Here is a 9,377-nt window from a genome sequence, read left to right as displayed (position 1 = left end):
TGATTTCCAAATGTGACTAACATGCACTTCAAATATAGCCACAGTATTATAGCCCATTAAAGATTTTTTTTAACCACTTATTCTAGCTCAAGTGATTTTGTGAGATTTATCTTGCATTTGCTAAAATATGGTGACAAAGAAATTGTATTTTTAAAACTTCGATTTTTCTTCACTCAGGTCAATAACCAGATGTCATATCCACAAATTTAATTTTGGTTTTCAATCTGGAATCTCTTTCGGGATCAAGCAAATAAAAAGCGCAGAAAGGTGTGTGGAAAGGTGAATGGAAAATGCAGATTGGTAGAATTGCCTAGATATACAGTAAGTTTTCCACAGTAACAAAGTGTTTTACAAACTCAGCAGTCTTATCTGAAGGAGTTACCAATAGAGTGTGGTTTCTTTGGGAGTAACAGCAAAACTGCAGTTTGTGGCATTTGCAGATGTCTTTTTTGCATTATATAGTAGCAATAATAATAAAATACAGTTAATAGTGCTCTTTGTGAAACAGTTTTCACTTTCTGAGTAATGAAAAACTAAATGCTTAAAAATATAGATGTTTTTCTTTTTACACTTTTTCATAATTGTAGAATAAGTTTGATTTGGAAATTGTTTGTCTTTTTGGTAGATTATCTGCATATCAACTATATTTTGATATATTCTCAAACAGTCTTCTTCTAAGACATTTAAGCAATTGCTTTATTTAGATGGGTGAAATTATTTTTATTGTAAAGCAGTAAAATATTCGGAAGCAGTCAGACACAAAGTCCTTAGAGAACAAAATCCTTATCAGTCATCAATGTTAAAAATTATAAAACCACCTTTTCCTCATCCAAAGGTTGCTCTGGTTGTTCCATCAGTTGGAATGAGGCTGTCCATTAACTACATTACATAAAATGTTAGACAGGGGGATAGGACAAATTGCAAACATAACACATGATATCTGTAGTTTTAATAATTCAGCTGACACATGAAGAACTCTGATTTTAATTTGGATAAAATCAGCATGTTTTCTCTTGATTTCTGAGGACAGCATCTATGCTCATGAAAATCATTTTAAAAAATCGTTAAAATCATTAAATGGCAGCTGTAATTTAGTTTACCCCAACGTTTTTACATCAAGTGATCACGTCTTTCAGTTCTGTCTCACTGCCAGAGCTTGAGCAGAGCTTGTAGCTGATTGGCTGGTATCTCTGCCACCAGGGCCTGGAGGGATTGTTCACCAGAATGTGTTCATTTGGAGGAGAGATCTGAGGAGCACACAGGGAAAAATAAATACTGATTCTACTATTAGGGGGAAATCAAGTTAGTTTACAGAATTTACTATAAAAAGGGCTTTCGTTTTAAAAGTTTGGAAATGGTAACCTTGGTTATGTGACTTAACATTGTCCTTAAGGTATAAGTTTTTACTTAAAGACAAAGAATGTTTTTAAAGACTTTTAAATACTTTTTCTCTTGTGACAGTCAGCATTTTTTTAAAATAGAAGTCAGTATTAGTGAGTCAAAACATTAGTAAAAGTTAAAAGAGTTAGTATAGTTAAACATAATTTCTTAGAATACTGGCAGCATCTCCAATGGTAGGTTGCATTTTATTTTCTTATTTATATATACTTAGACACTGACGATGCAAATATTATTTAAATCTGCGAACAACAAATTAAAAATTACTATAAAATCACTTGACTCACCTTTTTCTACCCATCCTTGAGTCATCACACTGGGCTTCTCTGAGAAGTCAGAAATTTAGCAAGCATAACCTTTATCCATTAAAATGTATTTTATGTATAAACAATAAATATATTTTAGCATTAACAATAGCCAGCATACTGATGGATTAACTATTAGAGAAACAATTAACAGACACAAACACATAACATACACATTTATGTGTGTAACAAAGGAAATGAATTTTTAAAAGCTTCTTTTTCAGTCGCTTCAATAACCAGATGCCGTATACACAAATTTAATTTTGATTACCAATCTGGAATCTCTTTCTGGATCAAGAAAGTAAAAAGCCCAGATAGGTATAGGTTGTATTTGTGTGTGTGTGTGTGTGTGTGTGTGTGTGTGTGTGTGTGCGTGCGTGCGTGCGTGCGTGCGTGCGTGTGTGTGTGTGTGTGTTGTGGCAGATATTTGTGGGAAACAAATCACACTGTGCACTATTTACTTTGAGTTTAAAACGTGGAAAAGTAAACATCTGAGTAATAGCTTCACTGTCCTTGACAATTTAGTAAACTTATTTAGCTGTGTTCAAATAGCAGGTTGCATTATGTTCACATCTTCTTTTTATATAAAATCTAACTGTATGGATTAAAATAGAAGAGTGTCTTATATTTCTCACACACAAAAAAATATATAATATTAAAGAGGAATTTTGTGACCGTACTTTAAAGGTGCAGCTTGGAACTTAAGTCTCTGTATCCACAATATAAATGATTATTTTCAATAGTTTTCATGTTTTATCAGAAAACACTTTCATGCCATCTGTAAAATAGTCACATTAGACAAAGATGAGGCATGTCAGCCCTGACATGAAGATGGAGGCTTGAATGGAGCATGAGTGATGTGTGGGGGAGAGGTGGTTTGCAGGAAGGCAACTGCATGGAAGAATGACAGATGTGCAGTGAGATTTAAAGTATGCCAGGTGAAGGCTGATTCGCCTGAAGAAGGCCAATGATTGGACTAGACCCATGATGTCACAATCAGCTTGACAACATGGGAAAGTGGAAGTGATGCCAACACTTGGGAAGCAGACAGATGAGTGACTACAGATATTCCTTATTAACCTTACACATAAGCTTATGCACAGGAAGTTACATGGTGTGTAATAGTGTCACTTTCGCTAAAATGTGATAGAGTTATTTAGTTGTGTCTAGCAGGAAAATAGCAGGTTGTAATTTTCTCACAACCCAGTGTCTGAATTTATGTCTGATAATTAGCACAGTGTCTTGATTTTCTCGCAAAGAAAAAATGAAAAAATTTAAATGTAAACTGCGAATAAATGGTGAACACACTTTAAGGGTCCAGACTAATAGCACTGTCAATAGTACTAACAATACTTTCATCCCTGAGGCAATATAGGCTACTAAAAATCTCAGATGAGTTTGGACTCGTGGACTCGACTTTGTCGGGCCACAGTAAAGTTATGGATAGAGTGCTGAATCTCCTTGATCAAATAATATGAGCAGGTCAAAAATTATGAAAAAAAAAAATATATATATATAAAAAATAATCTTCATTTGAATTTTAAAGATTTATTTGAAGAAATAATTCATGGATTTACAGCTTAGAATCAGCACGAATAGCGATGAGGGGGTCCTCATCTTTGCTGCTTATCCAGAAGTGGGCACGGCCATCACTGCCTTCAGTGACCTGCTTCCCAGTGCATCTGCTTCCTTCCTTCTGACCAGAAATGATGTCCCAGTAGGTGCCACCAGCCGTGCCTGTGTTCAGGATGACATCCAGATCCCTGAGATGAAAAATAAAGATCAACCACATGTTAAAGCCACAACAGTGCCACAATTAAACTGCAATCCCATCTTATTTTTAATTCTGTTTGCTACAAACGTAAAGCATTAAAATAACATGTTGGCAAACAAAGGCAATACTTATTTGGCAAGAAAAATAAAAAGAGAGAGAGATACAGTTATTAGCTCTATTTTGATATGTGCCTGCTTCTAAGATATTTAAGCAACTGCTTTATTTAGATTGGTGAAGTTATTTTTATTGTAAAACAATATTGTATTCGGCAGCAAACACACACAAACAAGGAGAACATAACCCTTACCAGTCCTCATTGTTAAAAACGATGAAACCACGATTACCACATTACGGAAAATGAGCATGTTACTAAATAGAAGAAAGGACAAATTACAATCATAAAACGTGCTGTTCACAGTTTGTATGATCCAGATGACAAGCAGAACTTTATGATTTTAATTTGGATAAGGTCAGTGTGCTTTACAAAACATGGGTTTGTATTTATGGAAGGGGGTGTTACGGCCCTAGCAGGGCCTACTCCTGAAGTTGCATGTGTGGGCGTGTCCTATCGTCTCTCCTGCCTTAGGTGTCACCTTTTTCTTTTGAACAGCTGACTCCCATCAGCATTTAAAGGTATTTACGGCCAGAGAAGGATGAGCTCTGGTGCCACAGAGCCATGTTGGTGGTTGCAGCTAGTGAGCTGTGTGCGCGTGTGTTTGGTGGTTTCAGGTAGTGAGCTGTGTTTTGTGATTGTTTGCTCCTCGGTGGAGAGGAATGTGTTTGGTCACTAATCTCTTTTTGATGTACTTTTCAGTTTACTGACCAATGCTTGAGTTTTGTTTCTTTAAATGATGATGGTAGCTTGTCCGTCTCTTTATTTGAGTTATTAATAGAAGCTTTAATAAAACTCTGTAATTTAACCATTTTGCCTCTCTGTCTCCTTTATCTTACCCAGACACTTTTTGTTATTTTCCCTAATCGCCTGGACCGTTTTGAGGGGAACGTAACAATGACATATTGTACACATCATATACAATACTTGATTTGCGCACACTAGTAGAAATAACACATATTTAGTGTAGGAAATCTTCTCGTTGTTCCACTTTCTGAAGACAGTTCCCAGTTTGACAACATATTTACACTCGGTCACTCTTCCAAGGCCGACGTACTCATTAGCTGTAATGGGCTCACCTATCAATAACCTAGAATGAAAAGATCAAAATTCCTACCATAAAAAGCTGATTCACTACTACATTCGTACCATCCAGTGGCTGTAAACTAGGAAGGTTTTAAATAAATCAAATCACTTTCCTGTTTGATGCTGTAGTGTATATATGCTGTTGAATTTCATGTGTTTTAGAAAGAAATAACATGATGCTAAAGTATGTCTAGGTGACATCTGTTACTGAAACTTTCTTTACTGTTTTGTTTGTTGCATACCTTAATCTTCAATATGGTAAATGCAAAATGGCCTGTATTTGTATAGCGCTTTACTAGTCCCTAAGGACCCCAAAGCGCTTTACACATCCAGTCATCCACACATTCACACACTGGTGATGGCAAACTACATTGTAGCCACAGCCACCCTGGGGCGCACTGACAGAGGCGAGGCTGCAGGACACTGGCGCCACCGGGCCCTCTGACCACCACCAGTAGGCAACGGGTGAAGTGTCTTGCCCAAGGACACAAAGACCGAGACTGTTCAAGTCGGGGCTCGAACCGACAACCTTCCGATTACAAGGTGAACTCCCAACTCTTGAGCCACGATCGCCCCAATATTTTATACTATTATGTACTTTTGTTTGGCTTTGTTGCTTTAATGTTCACATATTCTCCCTGAATGTTTGAAAGATAGATGAAAGGTCTGGAGCCACTGGGAACCACTGGGTGTTAAGGTTGTTCAGACGACCATAGACAGCACTCAGATCACCAGGCCACATGTGTTTGCAGCCATCCACTCTGAATCCAGCCACACCCATGTTAATCAGCTTATTCATGTACTTGGCCACTTTGCCCCTAATATAGTCTTTCTCCAGGGCAAGATCCACCAGACGGCAGCAGACCCACGTACCTGCACATATAATACAGGTTGAGATATTATCCATAGAATTTTTACTTTGTTTTTGTTAAAGTTTCAAAAAAAATAAATAAAAATTAGACATTGCTGAAAAGTTTAACCACCAGAGACACATATCTGGAGTCACTCTAAATGGATATATTTCCAAGAAAAATGAAAACAATAAATGTTGAAGGAAATATCTGTTATCCAGCTAAAAATACATTCCTCTACTTCCCCATGTTTAGAAAGATTGTAGAAACTATAGACTATGCAATACCGTAGTATTAGAGGGATAGAACAGTTATGGTAAAACATTTTACATAAATGTAAAATATTTTAGTACCTACAAAAAATGAAGATTTGTCATATTTAAAGAGGAATTCCTCAGGTACCACAAGGTTAAGTCCTGGACCCTAAACTGTTACTTTGTCATTTTTATTTATTTATCTATTTGATTACACAAATTCATGGTTCATTGGTCATGAATTCATTGGTGATGAATTTTGACAAAATGATAGTCAAGGATTTGTAATATTTGGTAACAGAGAAAAGATAAAGTCAAAAATCTTGATTAGTGATGTACTAGAGTATATTAAAGTTTATGGGCTATTGCAGTGTTGCATGAAACTAAAGATATCTCACTGCCTACTTTGTGGTAGTATAATGAAACGCATACACAACGCACAGTAATCCAGTTTATGTGATTCCAAAGTGTGGACTAAGGCCCCCTGGTGGGCCATTAAGATACTACAGGCAAAAAAAAAAAAAAAAAAAAAAAGATACTACAGGCACAGTACTAATAGAAATTCAGTTTGAAATTACTCACTCCCAGTCAAAAGTTTGGACACACCTTCTCATTTAATGGATTTTCTTTATTTTTACTACTTTCTACGTTGTAGATACTGAAGAAAACAAATTTATGAAGCAATGTAAATGGAATTATGTAGCAAAGAAAAAAACTGATAAATAACTCCAAATATGTCTTATATTTTAGATTCCTGCAAGTAGACACCCTTTTCTTTGTTGATAGCACTGCAAACCCATCTCTCAATGAGCTTCATGATGTAGTCACCTGAAATGGTTTTCACTTCACATGTGTGCCTTGTCAGGGTTCATTTGTGCAATTTCTTGTCTTTTTAATGGAGTTGGGACCAGTTGTGTTGTGCAGAAATCAGGTTGATACACAGCTGACAACCCTATTTGACAATTGTTAGAATTCATACTATGGCAAGATGCCAATCAGCAAAGTAAAGAGAAATGACAGTCCACCATTACTTTAAGAACTGCCAGAACACCCTGCAGTGGCATGCCATCCCATCTGGTTTGCATTTAGTTGGACCATCATTTATTTTTCAACAGGACAATGACCCCAAACACCCCTCCAGGTTGTGTAAGGGCTATTTGACTCAGAAGGAATTTGATGGAGGCTGGGTTACTCCGGGTAGAGTGCCCACTCCGGGTCAGGAATGAGACCCTGCCACAAGTGGAGGAGTTTAAGTATCTCGGGGTCTTGTTCACTCAATATAAAGATTGATGGCTCCAGCTATGAATTTCAGACAGATCGGGCCTTAATTTAACAAAAAAAGTTATCAATAGTTCTTGTCATCTTTTCTCATTACCCACAGCTACATCCACTTCTGTCGGGCCTAGGCTACTCACTAGGGCTGGGTATCATTGCTGATTTCTATAATCCATTCGATTCGGATTCACAAGGTCCTGATTCGATTCGATTCAGTTTTGCCTCAGACAGTCAGAAATGTTATAATTCTGATCATTTATCATGTACTGATACATGTGAGACTTCATTTTCATTTTCCTGGCCTGGCTTTTTATAGCAGATAACCTTAAAAATATTCTGCGATATAAAGTTTAAATTTCTTCAGTATTGAATAGCAGAAATTAGGCTTTCCTGTCCGAGGTCATTTAACCTCCTAAGACCCGAACTCTTCCACGGCATGCATTTTTAATTTCTCTTTGATATTTGGTCACATTGGGACCCGATGAATGTAAAAACAAAGAATTACCAGATTTTTTTTTAACCTTATTTTTGTTTCTAAGAAAAATGAGAGCCACATATGAGGATATTCGTTTAAAATTTTGATAGAACAGTAGCAGTATAATGTTCTCGTAAGTGGATATCAGGCCCTTGTAGAGCAAAATTGAGTATTTTAGTCTAAATAACCCAAAATGTGATGTCCACATATGTGGACGCCAGGTCCTAGGAGGTTAAGTTAAAAAAAAAGAAAAAGAAAAAAGACAACGGGCGATAGCGCTGCAAACAACGGTAGACTGGTGGGTAATAAGCAAATGAATAATGCAGAAACAGAGATGTCAGACAGGAAACTGTTCTTGAAGTACACACACACACACACACACACACACACACACACACACACACACACACACACACACACAGAGCAGTGCATGAAGTGTGATTTTTATCGTGGTGGAAGCAAAACAGCAAAAGTAAGGGAATTCCTGACGACATTTATCAAATGTGAAGCGTAGTTTGCTGCTTCTTTTGCTGCTGGTTCAGTGAATTTTGGTTGGAGAGAGACAAGAGCTGCTCAGAATCTAGGGCAAAAAAGACGTTAACACAGCGTGGAATTTATGTACATGGGAGATTGTTGCTAAACAGGTTATATTGATTGTACTGTTGAGGGACATAACACGAAACTTCGTAAAGTTTGAAGTGATAACCCTGGGCATGTCACTTAATCTGAGGTCCATGTGCGAGCTACAAAGTTGTGTTTAAAGATACAAATTGTTATTATTATCTTCTTTTTTCATGTGATAATGCATATGTTTTAAGACAAAATATGTCAATAGCAACAAGCAAGACAAACATTAAAAAAGTGACTCTAAGCGAACTAAGAAAATGAAATTGTTTGTAGTGTGATGTGGGATTTGAAACTGTAGCCTTTCCAGTTATTCCCATGAATCATGTCACATTGCCAACATTATATACTTGTTTTATATATATGTTTTATTATTTTATCTTAAAGCATTTTCAGCACATATTGCCTGCATTATTCTCCTTAGCAGAAGCTACATAAGACATTCAGCTAAACATACCTGAACACCACCAAAGCCTTTAGGACCCAAGAAACGATGCAAGCAATGTCAACCCAACACTATTCAAACAGGTGGACGATGGATGTCCTTCCATACTTAAAGGGAGGGTTGTGTTGGGCAAGGAGAAGCCCAAACAGAGCCACTAGCATGAACAACTTCATGCTCTCAATCAATGAGAAAACAAAAGACAGGCACACTCTGCCAGTTTGGTGTACAATATTTATATGTAGTTTTTCTTCTGACAGGTCAATGAGAGACTGACATATATCAGCGTGGAAACCAAACAGGTGCACTTTAATCACAGTTTTGTGCTTTTTCTTTTTATCAAACAAGCAAAATGGAGGAAAGAAAATTATTGAGACATGGTAGAAACACAGAAACATAAGGTTCACATCATTTCTTAATCATAAACACACACTCAAATGTGCCATAATGATTGCAATGTGTTGCAATAAATTCAAATTTATTTGCAATACAGTAAAAACATAAGACTTGTGTGGTGTTCAAGCCTGTTGCAGCCATTTTCAGTGTTTATCAAAAGAATAATTGTAATGTTTGTCATTATTTCAACCTCAGATTCCTTGCTTTTGAGTCATTTTCTAGGAGCAACATATGAATTTATATAACACTTTTACTGTTTGGGTCCACTCATGGTTAACAAAAGTACTGACCTTCTGTGTCACTTTACTCCGTCTTTGACCAGATTTAACTCTGTGTGTGTCTGAGAGGTACTGAGGGGGAATGAAGTTCAGTTTAGAGTCTTTAG

The sequence above is a fragment of the Simochromis diagramma genome, unplaced genomic scaffold (assembly GCF_900408965.1).
Source record: "Simochromis diagramma unplaced genomic scaffold, fSimDia1.1 OVJJ01000205.1, whole genome shotgun sequence".
Lineage (NCBI taxonomy): Eukaryota > Metazoa > Chordata > Actinopteri > Cichliformes > Cichlidae > Simochromis > Simochromis diagramma.
The sequence above is the reverse complement of the archived record's forward strand: the minus strand, read 5'-3'. Positions refer to the sequence as shown.